The sequence below is a fragment of the Oryctolagus cuniculus genome, chromosome 11, assembly GCF_051225735.1.
Source record: "Oryctolagus cuniculus isolate XC-2025 breed Fujian yellow rabbit chromosome 11, ASM5122573v1, whole genome shotgun sequence".
NCBI lineage: Eukaryota > Metazoa > Chordata > Mammalia > Lagomorpha > Leporidae > Oryctolagus > Oryctolagus cuniculus.
The window spans coordinates 17,305,357-17,328,194 of record NC_142877.1 but is presented as its reverse complement, the minus strand read 5'-3'; positions in this window follow the sequence as shown (position 1 = coordinate 17,328,194).

Below are 22,838 nucleotides of genomic sequence, written 5' to 3'. Positions count from 1 at the left end.
AAAAAAATTTACAACCCAAACCACAAAGACACACAAAAGAGAATTGGTGAGGAAACAAAGTGAAATAAAATGTTGGAAGCAGGAAAATCAGTGGTAACTGACTTGGAAGAATAGACAAAGTTAAAGATTAAACCTTAAAAATGAGGGGTGGTACTAGTAAATCCCTAGCTGCATAATTCCAATTGGAATACCCCTGAAGATGGGTTGAGGGGTGGGGCCGAGAATAGGCACTATGGCTCCATGTTTTGTCCCAGGAGCAGTGAGACTCCCACATCCCCATCCTGATTCTACACAGTCAGATAACATCATCCTCTGCCGTGGAAGAAGATGGGAAAACGAAGATGGTTTGGATTTGGTGGTCCCAGGCACAGCTGAGAACAGTGTGAAGTGAAAGTCTATTTTGTGACTGGCATCACCCTAACTTCCCACTATTGGGGTGCAGTGGGTTAAGTCACTTTTTATGACACCAGCATCCCGTATCAGAGCGCCAGTTTGAGTTCTAGCTTCTCTACTTCTGATCCAGCTTCCTTCTAATGTGTCTGGGAAGGCAGTGGATGATGGTCCAAGAGCTTGGGTCCCTGGCACCTACATAAGATACCAGGATGGTGTTCCTGACTCCTGGCTTGCTGCTGTGGACATTTGGGGACAGAATTGGAATCTAGTGGATGGGAGACCTCTTTCTCTATCTCCCTCTTTCTGCCACTCTGCCTTTCAAATAAATAAATAAATCTTACTCTCTCTGTAAGAGCAGCTTAGATTCTCCATGAAGAAGGATGGAAACTTCCTGTCTGGGGAAACTGTTGAGGCTAAGGGAAAAAAATCTACTAACATTTGGTGTTTCATCAGTGAGACAATGGAGTCCACAGCTAAGTACCTTACTGAGAACACCAGTGGCAGAGGGACCACCCATACACACAGAGCTGCAGACAAGCAGGTGGATTCCTCTACTTTCACCTCTGAGCAGAGAGCTTGGCATCACTTGACATAAGAGAGGAGCTTCTAGCATAAAAGACAGGGATATATATCAACCAATTACCCAGCCAGCCATATTAGGGGAAAATCAAAGTTCATAAGGTAAATGAAAGTGTCAAGAAATCCTAAGCTTTGTATGTTTTCTATCTGAGAAAAGAGAACAGTAAGTATAAAATGGAATATCTGGATTATTAGTTATTTTTAAAAACTTTTTCTTATTTATTTGAAAGGCAGAGTTATAGAGAGAGATGGAGAGGCAGAGAGATCTTCCATCTTCTGGGTCATTCCCCAAATGTTCACAATGGCCAGGGCTGGGCCAGACTGAAGTCAGGAGCCTGGAACTCCATCTGGGTCTCCCAGTTGGGTGGCAGGGGCCCAAGCACTTGGGACAATCCTCTATTACTTTTCTAGTCATATTTGCAGGGAGTTGAATCAGAAGTAGAGAATCGAAACTCAAACCAGTGCTCATATGGGATGCTGGCATCTCAGGTGGCGGCTTACCCATCTGTCTGCTGGCCCCTGGAGAACAAGTTCTTGAAAGTTCAAAATATAACAGCAAAAATGAAAAACTCCATAGGTGCATTGCAGTCTAATTTCAGGAATTCTCGAGGATAGTAAAAGAAAAGTACAAAGCAACAGAAAATAGAATACGAGATGTAATAAATTTAAGACAACTTAGAAGATCTAATAACTAAGTTTCAGGGAGAAGAGAAAAAATGAGGGAAAGGAATGGCCACATTAGTAGATATAATGGAAAAAAAAGATAAAAAGGAAACAAAATAATGTCCATTTTTGGGAGAACAGATAAATAAATTATGATACCTCCACATAATAGCATGTGAAATTTCATTTCACAATGAAAATGCAACAAACTACAGCCATGTGGGTAGATGACTCTTAGGAGCAGTGTTGAATGAAGGGCAAGCTGCAGGAGTGCCAGTTTCCAGGTGATTCTATTTCTATGACATGCCAAAGACATATGGAAAAATAGCAAGTGAACTATAAATGAGTCATGAGGCTGGTAACATGGCTGGTGGAGGATGAGGTATGGCAGGTGTAGGGAAGACAGGCTGGAATTAGAAAAGAACATACATGATGCAGGGAGGTATTGGTCACATTCTATTTTAAGTTGGGTGGTGGGTTATAGGCATTTGTTCTGCTACTATGTTTTATAACTTATATTACTCATATGCTTCTTGTACACATCCAAACACAGATACACACACATAGAGAGAAGTGATTCAAGGAATTCTCCTTTTCCAGGGCCTCACAGTCCAATGTAATGTAGAGGTGGTGGTGGAATCTATACCAAAGCCTATCTTTGTGAAATTTAGGAGCATCAGTGATAAAGAGAATATCATAACATCAATGATAAAGGGAATATCATATCATCAGAGATAAAGAGAATATCAAAACAGCTCAACTACAAAAAACAGAATCAGAAGAGTGTTGGCGTTCTCACTGCCCAGGCTGGAAGCACAGGGCAACACTCTTAAGATTCTGAAGGAACAAGAGTCCTACCTATAATTCTAGACCAAAGTAGCAAATGAGAGAGCAGAATTAAGACACACTCATATAAATTAGACCTCAAAACTTTTATCTACCATGCACCTGTTCTGAAAATGAGAGAATGTGCACCATCAAAGTGAGCCAGTAAATCAAGAAAGAGGAAACCATGGAAACCGGGACAGAGGGATTCCAATACAGGAAGGAGACAAAAGGAACATAAAGTCTGTAAGCTGGGGGAAGTCACCAACTGCCCCCAGCATTCCCCCCCTCCCCCGACACACACACACACCAAACTGCTGGAAGCAGGCACAGAACACAACTAATACAGGTTGGAGCCAAGAAGACAACAGAACTCAAGGGGAGATTTCTCCATGAAAAACAGGCAACTGACCAACTGTCTAAGTGCACCTAGAGGAGGCTTATAGTTCCGTGTGATAGTTTCAGAAAGAATTGTGGTTGGCACCTAGAAAACCAAGCTGAAAAACAAAGGAAAAGAAAGAAATGAAGGAAGGAATGATGGGAGGAAGGAAGCAACCAAGGCCATTTATCAACTTCAGAGAAAACCAAAAGTTGTACAAGAAAGCATATATTAATACACTATGTGGGGCTGGCGCTGTGGCATAGCTGGTAAAGCTGCTGCCTGCGGCTGGCATCCCATATGGGTGCCGGTTCGAGTCCCAGCTGCTCCTCTTCCTATCCAGCTCTCTGCTAATGGTCTGGGAAAGCAGTAGAAGATGGCCCTAGTCCTTGGGCCCCTGCACCCACGTCGGTGTCCGGATCGGTGCAGCTCCGGCCGTTGCAGCCATCTGGGTAGTGAACTCTCTGGGTTCATTCATCCGGGTAGTAGAGACTCTCTCTCTCTCTCTGTCTCTCCTTCTCTCTTTGTGTAATTCTGACTTTCAAGTAAATAAATAAATCTTAAAAAAATACACTACGTAAATTGTTAGCATATGTACATAGTATTTACATAATCCAGATAATGCTGAATATTGTCTGAAAATACAATATAACTATATGGGAGATTTAAGGCAACAGGAAGTGTGTTTGTAGATAAGAGTGTGGAATTTAGGAGAATTAAATTTCTACCTTCTGCAATTGTAAGTGCCAGATTTCTAAAATGAAAAGAATCTACCTAAATGAAAGTAAAGGGAATACTTCCCAATTCAGTTTGTGAGGTTATATAACTGAACCCCAACTAGATGAGGGCAGATAGGTAATTGTAGCCAGTTTAACTTATTAGGATGCATGTAAGAATTCTAAATGAAATGTAAATAAGCTGAAAGCTGCAGAATCAAGTTTGTTTTATTTTAGTAATGCAAAGTTGGTCCAAATTAAAGACAATATATTTATATAAACCATTACAATAACAGAGTAAAGGAGAAAACACACAGGATTATTTAAACAGGCACAGAAAGGGTATTTGATAAAACTTAGAATTTATTTAATTTTTACTTGAGAGGTACAGAGAGGCAAACAGAGTTTCCATTTGCTGGTTCACTCCCAGGTAATTGCAACAATTGGTGCTGGGTTAAGCTGAAGCCAGTAACTCCATCCAGGGCTCTCATGTGGGTGGCAGGAACCCAAGTACTTGAGCCATCACTTGCTGCCTTCCAGGGTGTGCATTAGCAGGAAGTTAGAACTGGGAACAGAGCCAGAACTTCAACCCAGGCACTCTGATGTGGGATGTGGGTGTCTGATATTGTATATTAGCAGCTCTGCCAGATACCTGCTCCTATCCTATGTTCTTGAACATCTAAAAAAGGAGACATTTATGAAAATGTCCTTTGCAACATTGATTGTAATAATAATAAAAAAATTGGAAACAACCCAAATTTCCATCAATGGGAGAATGCAGAAAGCAGTTATGATATATTCATATTATGAAATCCTGTACAACAGAGGAAATCATGAGCCACAGCTATCTGTGTCACTATGGACTATTCCCAAAACATGTTAAGTTAAAAAAAAAAAACCTACAAAAACCAAGTTTCAATTTCATTCTTCAGCATGTGGATATCTTATTTCCGGTTTATGGAAGAGACCACCTGTTTTTGACACCTTTGTCAAAAATCAACTGAACCGGGGTGAGTTTTTTGTGCAGTGGTTAAGACTCTACTTGGGATCCCCACATCCTATACTATGAGTCCTGGATCTGCTTTTGGATCCAGCTTCCTGCTAATGTGTCCCTGGAAGTGGCAGGTAATGGCTCAAGTAGTTGAGTCTCTGCCACCCACATGAGAGAATCAGATTGAGTTCCTAGCTTTCAGCTTTGGTCCAGGGGTGTGAATCAATAGATGGAAGATTTTTGTATTTAAAAAAAAAAAAGTAATATTAATATATGTGGGTTCATTTCTGGGCTGTCTATTCTGTTCTATTGATTAATGTGTCTATTTTCATGCCAGCATCACACTGTTAATTACTAAAACTTTGTAATACAATTTGAAATCCAGTAGTGTGATATCTCCAGCTTTGTTCTTTTTGCTCAAGATTACCTTGGCTATTAGTTGTTTTTTGTGGTTCCAAATACATTCTAGGATTTTTTTCCTACTTCTGTGAAAAATGACATTGGAATTTTGACAGGAATTGCACTGGTTCTGTAGATTGCTTTGGGAATGAAGAGTTTTAAAAATATCAGTTCTTCCAATCCATGAACATGGACTATTTTGCCATTTATTTGTGCCATCTTTAGTTTTTTAACAGTATATTATACTTTTCAGTGTACATATCTTTAATTCTTAGTTAAATTTCTCCCAATTTTATTTCTTCTTTTGTAGCTATTTTATGTGGAAATGTTTTCTTGATTTTCTTTTCAGGTAGTTTGTCAGAATATAGAAATACTATTGATATTTGTATGTTGATTTTGTATTCTATAGGTTTGTGTAATTCATTTATTTTTTAACTTTTAAAATATATATAAATTTCCTGTGTAATTCATTTATAAGTACTAACAGCCATGTAACAGAATCTTTAGGCTTTTTTCACTAACTTGTATATGATTATGCCATCTATGAAAAGGACAATTTAACCCTTCCTTTGTAATTTGATGTCTTTTATTTCTCCCTCTTGCCTAAAATGCTCTTGCCAGGACTTCCAGAACTATGTATAATAAGTATGTTAAGAGTGGGCATCCTTGTCTTGTTCCTGATCTGAGGAAAGCCATTCCTGAGTATGATGTTAACTATGGGTTTGTTATATGTGATGTTCATTGTGTGAGGGAGTAATCAAAATACATGATATTGGCAAAAAAGACACACAGGCCAATGAAACACAATAGAGAAACCAGAAACAAACCCATGCATATATAGTCAATTGGTTCTTGACAAAAATGCCAAGAAAAAACAGACTCTCAATAAATGATGTGGGGACAACTAGATATTCAAATGCCAAAGACTGTGGTGAGGCAGAGGGGAGAGAGAGTTGACCTGTTAACCCCATGGCCTTTAACCAGTTCTCCATCAAAAGACTTTGGCCCACTATTGTAAACTTGAATTTACAAACTTGAATGAACTTGGGTTTCAACTGTTAGATCTGCTGTAAATACACTGCATTTTTATGACATAAAAAAATGCAAAAGAATGAAGTTAGAGCCTCACTTTATCCCATAAAAAATTAACTCAAAATAGATTATAGATTTAAATGTAAAATCTGAAAATGTAAAAATATTAGAAGAAGTTGGAAAAAAACTACATGACATGATCTAGGCAATGATTTTTTTTGACCTTAAACCTAAAAGCTCAGGCAACAAAAGCAAAAATAGACAAATGGGGGATTACATATTACTAATAAGCCTCTTCGCAGAAAAAGAAACAACAGAATGAAGAGATGACCTACAGATTGGGAGAAAATATTTGCAAGCAGTATATCTGATAATAGGTTAAGGAAGGAAGGAAGGAAGGAAGGAAGGAAGGAAGGAAGGAAGGAAGAAAGGGAGAGCTGGGGGATTGGGGAGAAGGAGATGTTGGTGAATGGGTACAAAGCTGTAGTTAGGAGGAGTAAATAATAAGGATTTGAGGTGAAGACTACATTAATTATGTTGATTCAATCATCCTACATTAAATATATATCATAGCATTGTTTTGTACCCCATAATTATATACAATTATAATTTTTCAAGATAAATAAAAATATAAGATTTAGAAAGTATTTTCCATTTTTATAAAACTTAAAAACATGAAGAACAATATATTTGGGAATATAGATACATCTAATTAAAGTATAAAATAGAACTGTATGGGAAGAATTGATACAAAATTGAGGATGTGACTTCCTAGGCAGGAGGGATTGAGATCAAGGAAGGTAACACAGAGCTTACCTACAGATATTATGCTTAGTTCTTTTTTTTTTTCCCTTTTTTAAAGATTTATTTATTTATTTGGAAGGCAGAGTTACAGAGAAGGGGAGACAGAGGGGGCAGGGGAAAGAGATCTTTCATCTGCTAGTTCACTCCCCAAATGGCCACAATGGCCAGGGCAGGGTGAAGTCAACACCAGGAGCCTGGAACTCGATCCAGGTCTCCCACATAGGGGCAGGGACCCAAGGACTTGGGCCATTTTCTGCTGCTTTCCCAGGCACACAGGCAGGGAGCTGGATCAGAAGTGGAGTAGTCAGTTCTTGGGATGCTGGCATTGTGGACTGTGGCTTAAGCTGCTGTACCACAACACTGGCCCCAATGCTTCGTTCTTCTTCTTCTTTTTTTTTTTTTAAAGATTTATTTATTTATTTGAAAGACAGAGTTACACAGAGAGAGGGGAGGCAGAGAGAGAGAGAGGTCTTCCATCCACTGATTCACTCTCCAGTTGGCCACAACGGCCGGAGCTGCACTGATCTGAAGCCAGGAGCCAGGAGCTTCTTCTGGGTCTCCCACCTGGGTGCAGGGGCCCAAGGACTTGGGCCATCTTCTACTGCTTTCCCAAGCCATAGCAGAGAGCTGGATCGAAGGAGGAGCAGCTGGGACTAGAACCGGCGTCCATATGGGATGCTGGTGCTTCAGGTCAGGGCGTTAACCCACTGCGCCACAGCGCCGGCCCCTTAAGGTGAGTGATGGGTATTCTTTATTATTTGTTCTTTGGAATGGCATAGGTGGCTTAAGTAACATTACATGCTTATTATTCAGAAACATGGAAGGAAAGGAAAAGGGAACTGGGCAGTGAATGAAAATGCAGGGAACTTCTTAAATTTAAACCTCGTATTTTTAAACTATACATTTTTACTACTGTAATAAAAGTCAACAGTGTAAAAATAAAGTTTGAGCTGAGGAATAATTTGTGATACGCTTCTCAAAAATCTCCATGTTTAGATGCCTTATCTCCATGCTTTTCAAAACAAGGTCTTTGGACAAGAGTGGGTTGCTTGTGTGGTCTGCTATGAACTAAATACAGAATTCAGTCTAAGTCTTTGGGAAATTTTACTGTAATCTTAAAATGATTTTATGTGAGTTAAATCTAATAATTTAAAAATGGGACTTGTATTTTATATAATTTCATTTTTTCTAGAAATAAACATCTTGATTTACAAAAGTATTAGTGTATAATGCATTGAAACATGGAAACAAAAAGTAACTGGTCCTGCACAAATAGTTTGAGATGCATTGCTCTCTATCTTACTCAAAATGGATGTCTACTGGGCTGGGGTTTTGGCATGGTGGGTTAGGCCGCTAATGCAAGATCCCATATTGGAATGCTGGTTTGAGTCCTTGCTGCTCTGTTTCTACTCCAGCTTCCTGCTGACGTGCCTGGAAGGCAGTGGAAGAAGCCCACTGTGGAGACCTGCCACTCAAGTGGAGACCTGGATGGTGTTCCAGGCTCCTGGCTTCAGTTTTACCCAGCCTGGCTATTGTGGTCATTTGAGTGAACCAGCAGATGAAGGGTCTGTCTCCCCCTTTTTCTGTCATTCTGCCTTTCAAATAAATAAATAAATAAATAAATAACTTTTTATAAAAGGGTTTTTATGTTAGATTTTTTTTCTATACAGCAAAGGTTTTCTTGCTCTTTGGTGATCTTGTGTTCTACTCCTAAAATATTAATGTTATGTGGGATTCTGGAATTGTTTTGTTTGAGACATTTGCCTTGCATATATAAAGATGTGGTTTATTCTCCCTAGAGACAAATGTAAATGATTTCCTGTTGATAAAGAGCAAGTCTTTAAATTTAGAATGAAGTGGAAAGGTTGGTATGTAGAAGTGTGATAAATTGGGCTGTTTCCAAAGCAATATCTTTTTCAGTTAACTGTTAATTCACCAGTTTGTTGCTTTCATTAATCCTACCAAAATCTCCAAGTTTGTGAAAACACTGTAAACATGGTTTGAGTATTTCAGACTTTTTGCATGACAGACTTCATGCTATAAAGGAATGAAGGCTATATGTTACTAAAGCATCATCGTTGTAAGAGAACAAAACCAAATCTGATCTGATCTCCTCTCTGGCCTTGGAAGCACACCTCCTGAGAAGTTTCAGGCTGTGTGTGGCCTGCAACAGGGGCTCAAAGCTGCTGGCTTGTGGGACTGCAGGAGCCCAGTTAGCTTGGGTCTCTGCCTCCCCCATGCAGCGCCGTGGGAGTTCCTGAAGTGCCCAGACATAACTGTTTATGATTTTTGTTTCCCCAGAAGAGAAGACGCCTTAAAAAAAATTTTTTTTGAAGCCGGATTACTTACTGATTTTCAGAATCCTCTTACATCTGCCACTTCTCAAGGGAATTTTTTGGGGTATAATCTTCTAATCTTTAGGGAAAGCTAATAAAACACGGCCTGTACCTGGCCTTCTACCAGAAGCACTCAATCTCTTAATTACAGAGATATCAAACTGCCTACTTTAAGTTCCTGCTTTCTCAAGGGAGCTACCAAGCACTTGACAATGCTCTGGCCTGATTGATCCCAATCCCCCTCCAATCACAATTCTCCATACCAGCTCCCGCCTACCTAACCCATAAAGCTTCCCCAACTCCCTGGTTGGGGGAAGAGTCTGCTTCCCTGCTTCCTAAAAAGCCTTTCCGCCCTCCAAAGTCTGAGTGTCACAGATTATAATAGAGAGCAATGGGCAACAAATCTACCTCGTTCAGTAACAACGTTTTAAAATTACCTTTTGCTTTCTGGTCCTTCTGAACTCTTTCCACTGACTCCAACTGAGTGTCTCTGCTGTATTTTCTTGCTATTTATTTCATCTTTTTACAAGTCACTTTCTCTCTTTGAATTGTTACAGTACAATTAGTACTGTCTTACCACTTTGCCACTCTAGAATATTCCTCAAGCTAACGTTCTCCTTTGTTCTGTATTTCATTCTCCGGCCGTTATGAAAAGGAAAACATGAAGGGGAGTCCATAAAAACAGTCCTTCCAAGGCCTTGCACTCCCACCAGGGGTCTCAGCCTCCTCCCGGTGAATGGAGCTCGTTTGGAGGAGACTGATAGGGAGAACGTAGGCGGGGTCCGTGAGACTTGAGTTTCTAAGGCGCCAATTAGGGGTTAGGACTAAGTGGTGCAAGGAAAATTGGTGGTGGGCAAGGTTCCCCAAGAGATAAGGCGATCAAAAAACGGATTAAAGGCGAGTGGTTCACTTTGGCGGCTGCAGCGGTCATGACAAATTTAAGGATATGCAAATTCGCGCTCAGCGTCCTGTTTGGGCAACAGCGATGGCGCAGGAACCGGGGAGGTTATTCCAGACGAGTCCAGACGGTGCTGGAAAATACCCCAGCGCTCAGCACCCCTCCTCACAGCAGCTCAGGAAAAGGCAAAGTCCCGGAAGCGCGGATTGTAGGATCACGTGACACACTTCGACCTGGCCTCTAGTAGGCTGCAAAAGCTCGTTTGCTTCCGGGACTCCGTTTCCCAGAAGCCTCATATGGAACTACATTTCCCAGAAGGCTCTGCGGCGCCCACTTTCTGGTTGCGGATTAGACGGGAACGTTATGTAGCTTGCCTGACGTCTGGAAGAACTTGCAGGCTGGAGAAGGAAGGGCGACATTTTCTCTGTTAAAACAACCTACGTGCTCCAGGTTGGACAAGCGAGCCGCGGCTCAGTTCCTGTCCTAGAGCAGAGCCGGAAGTCGGCCTCGAGGGCCTCTGGGAAATGTAGTAACGGGATGTCTCCGGGTCCCGTGGGCTTTGGTCTTCGTTGGGAAAACCAGAGTCTGGGCGGGCCTTCCGCATCGGCTCCCGGCCGTCCCCAAGGTGGCGCTGCGCATGAGCGTCTACCCGCCTTCTCGGGGATTTTCCTCCACGCCTAGATTTCTAGCAAACGCCTTTTAGATTTGCAAGTAGTGGCGAAACTACTAAAAAAGGGGAAAGAAAAAAAAAAAAAGCCCTCAGCTACTCCTCAGCTCTTGCGGCTCCTCGTGATTTTGAGGTTACAAAGAAGCATGGCGCCGCCCGTGTGGAGGAAGGCTTTTACCTCAGGACTTCCCGAGGCAGCGACTTCGCCCTCCTGGAGGGTCCGTGGCTGCCCCTCCAGGTGTTCTCATTTGGGCCAGCCTCCGCCTTGCCTTGCTGTTGCCGCCTTGGGGGAAACTGGCGGTGGAAGCTGTGGTTTAATGAGGGGATAATGGTGTGTGCTGGAGTCAGGGTTTGGCTACTCGGGCTGTACCAGCTACAAGTGTGAGAATTCAGTACAGTCGGAACGGATTTTTATTTAGTTATTTTAAAGAATTTATTTGTATATTTAAGAGGCAGAGTTATAGAGAGGGAGGGAGGGAGAGAGAGAAAGAGGGAGGGAGGGAGAGAGAGAAAGATGGAGAGAGAGAGAGAGAGTCTTCCATCCGCTGGTTCACTCTCCAAGTGGCCACAAAGGCTGGAACTGGGCTGACCCAAAGCAGGAGCAGGGAGCTTCTTCCAGGTCTCCCACATGGGTGCAGGGGCCCACACTTTGGGCCATCTTCCTCTGCTTTCCTAGGCCATCAGCAGGGAGTTGGATTGGAAACAGAGCAGCCGGGACTGGAACCGGTGCCCATATGGGATGCTGGCACCACAGAGGCTCAACCTAATGCCACAACGCTGTTTTTTTTTTTTTTTTTTTTTTTTTTTTGTTGTTGTTGTTGTTGTTTTTTTTTTTTTTTTTTAAGATGTATTGGGGTTGGCGCTGTGGCATAGCCTGCATCCTGTATGGGTGCTGGTTAGAGTCTTGGCTGCTCCACTTCTGACCCAGCTCTCTGCTATGGCCTGGGAAAGCAGTAGAAGATGGCCCAAGTCCTTGGGCCCCTGCACCCACGTGGGAGACCTGGCAGAAGCTCCTGGCTCCTGGCTCCTGGTTTTGGGTCAGCACAGCTCTGGCCGCTGCGGCCATCTGGGGAATGAACCAGCAGATGGAAGACCTTTCTCTCTCTCTCTCTCTCTCTCTCTCTGTAACTCTGACTTTCGAATAAATAAATAAATCTTTTTAAAAATTTAATTGAAAGTCAGTTACCCAGAGAAGGAGAGACAGAGAGAGAGGTCTGTTGGTCTTCCATCTGTTGGTTCACTCCCCAGTTGGCTGCAATGGCCAGAGCTGTGCTGACGAAAACCTTTCACTATTTACAAATGGAATGACCAATCTTCTACTGCTTTCCCAGACCATAGCAGAGAGCTGGATTGGAAGTGGAGCAGCTGGGACTCGAACCAGCAGCAATATGGGATGCCAGCACTGCAGGCAATGGCTTTACCCGCTGCACCACAGTGCCGGCCCCAGGATTTTTTTTTTTCTCTTTTTTTTTTAACTTTTATTTAATTAATATAAATTTCCAAAGAACGGCTTATGGATTACAATGGCTTCCCCCCCATAACGTCCCTCCCACCCGCAACCCTCTCCTTTCCCATTCCCTCTCCCCTTCCATTCACATGAGTATTCATTTTCAATTCTCTTTATATACAGAAGATCAGTTTAGCATACATTAAGTAAAGATTTCAACAGTTTGCTCCCATACAGAAACATAAAGTGAAAAATAATAAATGATTTTTTAAATGATGATGAAATCAGATCAGACCTATTGTCATGTTTAATCCCAGCGAGAGTCAAGTTGGGAATTGCTAATTCCTTTTTTTTTTTTTTTTTAACAGAAGATCAGTTTAGTATACATTAAGTAAAGATTTCAACAGTTTGCACCCCCATAGAAACACAAAGTGAAATATACTGTTTGAGTACTCATTATAGCATTAAGCCTCAATGTACAGCACATTAAGGACAGAGATCCTACATGAGGAGTAAGTGCACAGTGACTCCTGTTGTTGACTTTACAAATTGACACTCCTGTTTATGGCATCAGTAATCTCCCTATGCACCAGTCATGAGTTTCCAAGGCTATGGAAGCCCCTTGAGTTCTCCGACCCTTATCTTATTTAGACAAGGTCATAGTCAAAGTGGAGGTTCTCTCCTCCCTTCAGAGAAAGGTACCTCCTTCTTTGAAGACCTGTTCTTTCCACTGGGATCTCACTCACAGAGATCTTTCATTTAGGTGTTTTTTTTTTTTTTTTTTTTTTTTTTGCCTGAGTGTCTTGGCTTTCCGTGCCTGAAATACTCTCATGGGCTTTTCAGCCAGATCGGAATGCCTTTAGGGCTGATTCTGAGGCCGGTTAGAATGGCTCACATACAGAAATCTACCAACAACAGATGCTGGCGAAGATGTGGGGAAAAAGGGACACTAACCCACTGTTGGTGGGAATGCAAACTGGTGAAGCCACTATGGAAGTCAGTCTGGAGATTCCTCAGAAACCTGAAGATAACCCTACCGTTCGACCCAGCCATCCCACTCCTTGGAATTTACCCAAAGGAATTTAAATTGGCAAACAAAAAAGCGGTCTGCACCCTAATGTTTATTGCAGCACAATTCACAATAGCCAAGACCTGGAACCAACCTAAATGCCCATCAACGGTAGACTGGATAAAGAAATTATGGGACATGTACTCTTTAGAATACTATACCGCAGTAAGAAACAACGAAATCCAGTCATTTGCAACAAAATGGAGGAATCTGGAACACATCATGCTGAGTGAAATAAGCCAGTCCCAAAGGGACAAATACCATATGTTCGCCCTGATCGGTGACAACTGACTGAACACCAAAAAGGAAACCTGTTGAAGTGAAATGGACACTATGAGAAACGGTGACTGGATCAGCATAGCCCTGACTGTTAATGAACAACTTAATACATTATCCCTCTTAGTAGTTTTTTTGGTCTGTTCTACTTAATATGACTGGTTTAATTCTGTAATTAATACACAGTTATTCTTAAGTGTTGAAATTTAACTGAAATGTGATCCCTGTTAAACATAAGAGTAGGAATAAGAGAGGGAAGAGATGTACAATTTGGGACATGCTCAAGCTGACTTGCCCCAAATGGTAGAGTTAGAAACATACCAGGGGACTCCAATTTAATCCTATCAAGGTGGCATGTACCAATGCCATCTCACTAGTCCAAGTGATCAATTTCATTTCACAATTGATCATAATGAAAGGACTAAGAGTCAAAGGGAGCACATAAACAAGTCTAGTACCTGCTAATACTAACCGATAGAATAAATAAAGGGGAGAGTGATCCAACATGGGAAGCGAGATACTCAGCAGACCCATAGAATGGCGGATGTCCTAAACAGGATTTTGATTCTTAAACTTGACCTGTCCACTTTGTGGGATAGTCGTCCCCTGCACTTCCTTAGGTTAAACGGTGAGCCCCCAGACTGTTCTAATGATCTCATCCATCGAATGTTTGCCGAGATCGTGCACCAAGTGCTAGGTATTGTGCTGAGCGCTGGGGACGCAGTGTTAAATGGGGGCAGACATAACACCATCCTCATGGAGTTTACAGTCTAATGGGGGAAGACAGATGCTGATCAGAGGATGGGAATAAGACTAAAGTTTAAGTTGTGATCAATAGAAGAAACAGTGTACTGCAAGAAGGTACTCGTGGAAGGGCCATAAATTAGATTGAGACATTAGGGGAAGGAAGAAATGCTTGATCTGAGACCTGAAGACTGAGAGAAAGGGAACTGGGACAGTCAAGAGCACAGTGGTCTACACCAGGGGGACAGCAGGTGCCAAAGCTTGAGGGAGGAAGGAGCTTGAGATGCCTGTTTTAACTTGGGTGTTGTTCCTCTAGACCTACTTCCCTTAGAGCACTCCAGATATTTTTGAGTTTATTATAAAGTTGACATTAAGTTTGTTATTTATTATTCAGGGAACACGGTTGACACAGTTTCTTGTGACTAGAGCACAGGAAGGTAGGGAGAGAGTGGAACAAGCTGAGGCTGACCAGTCTCACCACTTGCGAACCAGTCCCACACTGGCAGTGTAGACATACTTTCAGTACTCAAATACAATGACCAATATCAATACGCTGGTTTCTCTTCAGATCGTATAAACCTTTTGCCTTTTACAAATGGGATGACCAATCTTTTAGAAGCTCAGGGACCTTCATAATTGGAGTTACCTTGCTTTCCAGCCTCCCTCTTGTGCCTGTGCCTGTGCCTTGTGCTGTTGTCTCTGCTAAACATGCCTCTGCTGTGTGCTGGCTGAGCACGCAAACTTCTACGTGCCCTTTCTAACTTGGTTGAAATTTCACCTCTGTGTTCCTCTCCCCCTGCACTCTATTAGCTTTTGGTACTCCTGCTGTGTATTGGTTTGCCTAACTATCTGGCCCACAAGTGCTACCCCTCTCGGGAGCTTGTTTACTTATCTACTTATTTTATCTCTGTATGATACAGAACATGAGACCAGGAAGTCTTCATTTTAATAGCAAATATTCATTGAGAGAATGAGTGAAATAACTAGCCATGACTAACCTCCACCTGACACCTGATGAGAAAGTGACCTTTGGCTCCTTTTCATGGAAGAGTAGAGATTAGCATCCAGAAGAGATGAGTGAGGAATCTATACTTACCATGAGCCAGGCACTGTCTCATCTGCTATCTCACTTAATCCCCATGGCATTTGTAGATCTTAGCAAGAAAACTGATGCCTTAAGGCTTGTCCAAAGACCACCCAACTAGTAATGGGGAACCTGGCATGGGAATCTAAGTCTGATTTCTAAGGTTGAACATCTTCATACTACCTCTGTTCCTCTTGCTCCTATTCTACACCTGTATTATTTAATTTTTGTTAATTCTCAAATTAAAAAAGGTATTTGTGAAAGGGAGGAAGAGATGGGGCCAGTGCTGTGGTGCAGTAGGTTAATCCTCCGCCTGCGGCACCAGCAGCCCATATGAGTGCCGGTTCTAGTCCTGGCTGCTCCTCTTCCAATCCAGCTCTCTCTTGGGAAAGCAGTAGAAGATGGCCCAAGTGCTTGGGCCCCTGCACCCACATGAGAGACCAGGAAGAAGCACCTGGCTCCTGGCTTTGGATTGGCACGGCTCCAGCCATTGTGGCCATTTGGTGAGTGAACCAACAGAAGGAAGACCTTTCTCTATGTCTGTCCCTTTCACTGTCTATAACTCTACCTCTCAAATAAATAAATAAAAATCTTAAAGGGAGGAAGAGAAAAGGGGTGGGGGAGAGAGGGAGGGAGGGAGGATAGGAAGGAGGGAGAAAGAGGGAGAGGGGGAGAGGGGGAGAGAGAGAGAGAGAGAGAGAGAGAGAGATCTTTTATTTGCTGGTTCACTCCAAGTGCCAGCAAAATCCAGGATTGGGCCAGGCTAAAGTCAGGAGCCAGGAACTCCATCTAGGTTTCCCATGTGTGTGATAAAACTTAAGTACCTGAGCCATCACCTACTGCTGCCCAGGGTGTGCATTAGCAGGAAACTGGATCAGAAATGGAGTCGGGACTTGAAGCCATGCACTCTGATACGGGATGCAGCTGTCACAAGTGGCGTCTTAACCACTGTGTCAAATGCCTGCTCCTATTTTTATTTTTTATCTTTTCTAAATGTTTCTCATTTCATTTTATTATATATTCTATTTGAAAGGCAGCAAAAGCAGAGAGACAGAGATCTTCCATCTGCTGATTCATTCCTCAGATGCCCATAATGGCCAGGCTGAAGCCAGGAGCCCCAAACTCAATCTAGGACTCCCACAAGGGTGGCAGGGACTCAAGTATTTGAGCCATTACATACTTCCTTTCAAGATACACGTTAGCAGGAAGGTAGAACAAGCAGAGCCAGGACTCAGATCCAGGCACTCAGCTATGGGATGCAGGCATCACAAGTGGCATCTTACCATTGCACCATGGTCCCTATTTTACCCGCACAGAACCCTGGGAAACTTAAGGAAATGAGCTGCAGAGGCCCTCTGTCTCTAGTGTGTCATTTGTACCTCTGAGTTATGTTGTATGTAGAACAGCTACTATGGCTCTGCCTCCCTCAGAAACCAGCAACTCATGTCAGTCTCTGTATTCATCTTTGAAGGAATGGGAAAAATTGGTAGGACTCAGAGAAGCAGAAGATCCAGGAAAGACACTATCCAATAGAAATCTCCGAAATGACTGAAGTTCTGCATGTGTGTTTTTCAATATGGCAATGGCTCAAGTTCCTTCTTACACTGAATCTCATCCCCCTCAGTGGTCCCTGGTTCCAGGGTCATTCCAAGATGCTCAGCCTGAGACCTCTGACTAGGTCTTCAAGAGCCCTTTGATTTGAGCTGTCCCTCAGTTGCAACTCAAGCACTGCCCAGAAATACATATCAGCGTGCAGACAGATGGAATGTGCATGGCTCTGGGGATAGCCAGTGCATTATTGATATTACCACCCCAGCTTCCTGCCTAGAACTTGGCCCAGAGCAGGCACTAGGTTGACATGCTAGATGAATGAACTTACCTTCTTGTCCCCAGGCTGGGGTTCCCTCGCCTACTGCGATTGGCTTCTGGAATCCCTCCTTACCACTGTGACCTGATGCCATTTGCCAGGCAGTGAAGGTTAATGAAGTCAGTGTGTCATAACCATCTCCTCCATCCTGCCCCTGTCAAGGGGCAGCTGCAAAACTAGTGAGTAATAATTTCTGTGAAGCATGCTGGATTCAGTATATTTTTATGTGATGATCTGATTTTTATTTTGAATCTGTACAAAATAACTGCCAAAATGAGCATTTACTACATAGGATTAGGGGCAGTGTAGAGCTGAGGAAAGCACACTGGCTGAGGAGTCACCCTGGACCTGTGACCTTGGATAAGGTCCACAGTGCCTCTGGTTCCCAGTTTTCTCAGGAGTAAAACAAAAACATTAGATTCTAAGTTCCTTTCTGTGCATAATGTGAATGTTTAAGAATATCTGGTCATATCTTCAGTCAATATACATTACACACTTTTCAAGTGATCATTGGCTTGAATCTGGTCTCTTTACATTACACACCTTTCACCAAACCCTTCCACTGCCTGTATCTTCCTCATTTGTAACGTCGTTAGTATTTTTTAATTGCTTCTTCACATCCCAACAAACCACCTTGGGTTCCAGCCCCTGAGTCACCTGCTCCTTGGCCATACCTAGAGTCTCTAATCCTCAGCACTCTCAATTCCTGACAACAGAGAGAGGAGTCTTCTTCCTCGGACCTGGTTCACTGTTCCTCACTCCCCAGAAAAATCAAACCTGAAAAACCAGGTTTCTATTCTACAGTTGCCTCTCTCACCACTAGATGGCACATGTGATGCAGGTCACCAGTCTCTTGGGCAAAACTTTAAATATTTTATGTAGTTATACTTTACCTCAGTCCACAAAAGCATTGAGAGGCATTACAAAAGTATAAAGTACACAGAAGGATAAAGTCGAGGTTGGGGGGGGGGCTGGAGAAAATAGAGAACAAATGGAAGAAACAACTCCAGGATAACATTAGCTCAAGGTGAACAGTAGCAGAGGCTCACACATTTAGTTCCAAGCATCTGAATAGCCAAAAAAGGGAAATGTGAAAAATTCCAGATGTAAAGCAAAAGTTATTTTGTTTAATTGAGAAGGAGGAAGAGAGAGATCTCCTATTTGCTGATTTACTTCCCAAATGCCTAAGAGATGGAAACTCAGCCCAGGCTCAAACCACATCTCATGCACGGGTAATGAGGACCCAACCACTTGAGCCATTGCCTGCTGCCTCTGATGGAAGCTAGAATCAGAAGCAGAGCCAGAAGTTGAACCCTGGCACTGCAGGATGGAATTTGGACATCTAAACCAGCATCAGTCCCTAAAATTCCAGATTTTACACAAGCGAAGTAATTATTTAGGAGGTACCCAGAACAGAGACCTGGAACTAGAGAATTATTTACCTATGGATCCACTGGCCAAACAGTGCACAAAGACAGCAATTACTTGATTGGCGCTGCTCTTTACAATGTTCTATTCAGGCTTATGGCATGAGACTGAAGTCCAGTTGAAGAAAGGCAGTTCTATGGAACTCAAACACAGGTTTCCAGGACAGAGTAAATTCACTGTTTGCTGCATGCTTTTGTGTTTTCACAGGTGAAATTTGCATCTCCCATTCCAGGTTTGGGTGGAGTTTGGGAAGATGGAGTTGTCCTTGGAGATGTGGTAGGCAGTCTTTTAGGAGGCCCCAGTGACCCCTGTCTTGTGGTTTTACACCGTTATGTAGTCCCTTGCCACATTGTACCAGGGGTGGTCTGTGTGACCAACAGAATCCAGAGGGAGATATGGTATGTTATATCTGAGATGAGGTTAGAGAAGACATTGTATCTTCTCTCTTGATCTCTCTGTCTCCCTTTCTATCAGGTCACATGCCTTGGGGAGAGCCAGCTGGCACTTCATGAAGAGCTCTAAGGGAGATGCACACAGTGAAGAACTGAGTCTACTGCTAACAGCCAGCATCAGTTTTCTGGTCATGCTCCGCCGTGGTAGCAGATCCTGCAGTCCAAGTCAAGCCTTTGGAGAAAATCCCCAGCTAACATCTGTGTGGAAGCCTCACCATATAATTAAGTCACTCCTTGGATCTGTGAGATAATAATTGATTCTTATTTTAAGTCATTAAGTTTTAGGGTAATTTGTTATGAAATAGACAACTAATACAAAGGCCAATAGAAACCCAGGGTTATCAGGGATGTTTTTACATGGGTGATCAACTTGGTTTCAGAGACTAAGAAAATATTTCAAAAGCAATGTAGGGGCTTTAAACGTGACATCTATGAGCACTCAGGCTGTGAACATAGAAAGATGGGTAGGTAGAAGGGTCCATATAAAATGAAAAATAGGGGCCTGTGCTGTGGTGTAGTGGGCTAAGCCTTTGCCTGTGGCACAGGCATCCCATATGGGTGTTGGTTCTAGTCCTGGCTGCTCCTCTTTCGATCTAGCTCTCTGATATGGCCTGGGAAAGCAGTAGAGGATGGCCCAAGTCCTTGGGCCCCTGCACTCTCATGGGAGACCTGGAAGAAGCTCCTATCTCCTGGCTTCGGATTGGTGCAGCTCTGGCCATTGCTGCCATCTGGGGAGTGACCCAGTGGGTGGAAGACCTCTCTCTCTCTCTCTTTATCTCTCTCTCTCTCTGCCTCTGTCTCTCTGTAACTCTGTCTTTCAAATAAATAAATAAATCTTTTTTTTTTTGACAGGCAGAGTGGACAGTGAGAGAGAGAGACAGAGAGAAAGGTCTTCCTTTGCCGTTGGTTCACCCTCCAATGGCCGCCGCGGCCAGCGCACCGCGCTGATCCGATGGCAGGAGCCAGGTGCTTTTCCTGGTCTCCCATGGGGTGCAGGGCCCAAGCAGTTGGGCCATCCTCCACTGCACTCCCAGGCCACAGCAGAGAGCTGGCCTGGAAGAGGGGCAACCGGGACTAGAACCCGGTGTGCCAGAGCCGCAGGCGGAGGATTAGCCTATTGAGCCGCAGCGCCAGCCTAAATAAATAAATAAATCTTAAAAAAAAAAAAAAAAAAGAAAAGAAAAATTGGAGCCCAGAATCCATAAGCTTCTTCTTGGTGAAGTGCTTACCCCCTCACTATTTGAACAGCCTTGAGTTTGTCTCCACCCACACTGGGATTCACTCTTTGACCAGGATAAAAAGAACCTGGGCTGCGTGATGGAGATAAAATAGCTCCTCGTGCCTCACCTGGACCTACTGAATGAGGATTGCCGGGTGTCACTCCTTTGCCCGCAAAGGAACGACACTGCTCCCAGCTGATCGGTCTTCAGTAGACTTTTATTTAAACAGGATAGAAAGAGAAACCCTTGAGCAAGGGGAGCTCCGAAAGAAAGGGGAAGCTCCCGTACCATATCACAAACAGCTTATATAGTATAACATTGTTGAAGCATGTAAGCAAGCTTAGTCCGTACTACAGTCCATGCGGTGGTGCTCCAATCGGGTGCCTGATCACGAACAGTCCACGCGCTCCTTGTCCAACCCTAAAGGTGATCACACACCTTCATCCAATCAAGCTCCTGGTCATGTAGCAGGTGACTCGGGTGCTAACAACAAGCTTCCACCTGGTGTTTTCTCAGCCTTGGTCAGTGGGAAAAGAAATACGGGAAGCCCCAAGGCCATAGTTGTTTTGACTCTAGCCTGGGGTTATGAAACGGTCCCGATATCGCAGCTCAACAGAAACCATAAACATCCACACAGCAGTAACTATTGCAAACGGTCAGCAAGCTAAGCCTTAGCATGTGGGCCCGTGGCCGGCTCATGGATCCCCACAGCCGGGGGGAGGCCTGGCTGTACATCCAGCAGATTTCCTGGGCAATTCTTATTTCCAGAGACGTTTGAGGAACACTGTTAGCTTATCTGCAGCTAGAAGCACTGTAAGCACTATCCTGGGCTCTCAATTGAGTTTCCAATGCTTAATCATGCTAAGCTTCATTTCCCTCCCTACAACATGGACATAAGGGCCAACACGGTGGTGCAGTAAATTAATCCTCCACCTGTGGTTCCAGCATCCCATCTAGGCACTGGTTGTAGTCCCGGTTGTCCTCTTCCGATCCAACTCTCTGCTATGCCTGGCAAAGCAGTGGGAGATGGGCCAAGCACTTGGGCCCCTGCACCTACATGGGAGACCCAGAAGAAGCTCCTGGCTTCGGATTGGCCCAGCTCTGGCCACTGTGGCCATTTGGGGAGTAACCCAGCGGATGGAAACCTTTCTTTCTGTCTCTCCGTCTCTGTCTGTTACTCTACCTCTCAAATAAACAAATAAATAAAGTCTTTAAAAAATAAAATGCAAAATAAATTTCTCTGCAGAAAGTGGGTGGGGCAAGGACCTTAACTGCCTTCCTCATTGTGACATCCTCTGTATCTAGCACAGAGCCTGGCACATAAGAATTTCTGCAAATCTTTAATGAACACATGAATGGGGAAATCTAACATGGAATGAGGTCCTTTATTTAGACAGCAATCATTTGTTACACTTCTGTGTGCCAGGCACAAAATCTTAATTCAGTCCCATACAACTTCTGTATCATATACAGAAAGATCCATATTCATCTTTTCCATAATTTTTTTTTTAAAGAGAATGCCCAGGGCTGGTGCTGTGGCTCACTTGGTTAATCCTCCACCTGTGGTGCTGGCATCCCATATGGGTGCCGGGTTCTAGTCCTGTTTGCTCTTCTTCCAGTCCAGCTCTCTGCTGTGGCCCGGGAAAGCAGTGGAGGATGGCCCAAGTGCTTGGGCCCTGCACCCACATGGGAGACCAGGAAGAAGCTCCTGGCTTCTGGCTTCGGATCGGCGCAGTGCTGGCCGTAGCGGCCATTTGGGGAGTGAACCAATGGAAGGAAGACCTTTCTCTCTGTCTCTCTCTCACTGTCTATAACTCTACCTGTCAAATAAAAAAAAAAAAAAGAGAGAGAGAGAGAGAATGCACACAATATCCAAGGTTGGGCCAGGCCAAAGCAAGAGTCTGGAGTTCAGTTGGGGTCTTCCATATGAGTGGCAAGGACTCAACTACTGGAGCGATCACATGCTGCCCTCGTGGGTGTGGGTGAACATTAGCAGGAAGCTGGATCAGAAGCAGAGCTGGAACTTGAACCCAGGGACTCCAGTACAGCATGTGGAGCATGTGGGCATCCCAAGTAGAGACTTAAATTACTAAGCCAAACACTGGCTCCTCTCTCTTCCCCCACCTTTCACCCTCCCTGTGTATTCCATTAATCTGTGTTTTGTCCTTAAAATTCTTTATTACCTGAAATTTACTTATTTATTTAATTTATTTGAAAGGCAGAGAGGCAGAGATCTCTCATCCTCTGGCTTACACCTCAAATGCTTGCAATAGCTGTGGATGGGCCAGGTTGGAGCCAAGGGCCAGGAACTCAATCTGGCAGGGACCCAGCTAGCGCCATCACCTGCTGCTTCCTAGCAGCATGTTAGCGGCAAGCTGGAATCGAGTGTGAAGTCATGACTCAAACCCAGGCACTCTGGTACAGTGTGTGGGTGTCACAAGTGCACCAAACTCCTGCCCCTATTACTTTTGTAGAGATTTACATGTGGAGATTTACATGTCCACACTGAAAACTTGTTCATAGGATAACGTTCTTAGTTGACCATGACAAGTAATTTCTTGTCACCATT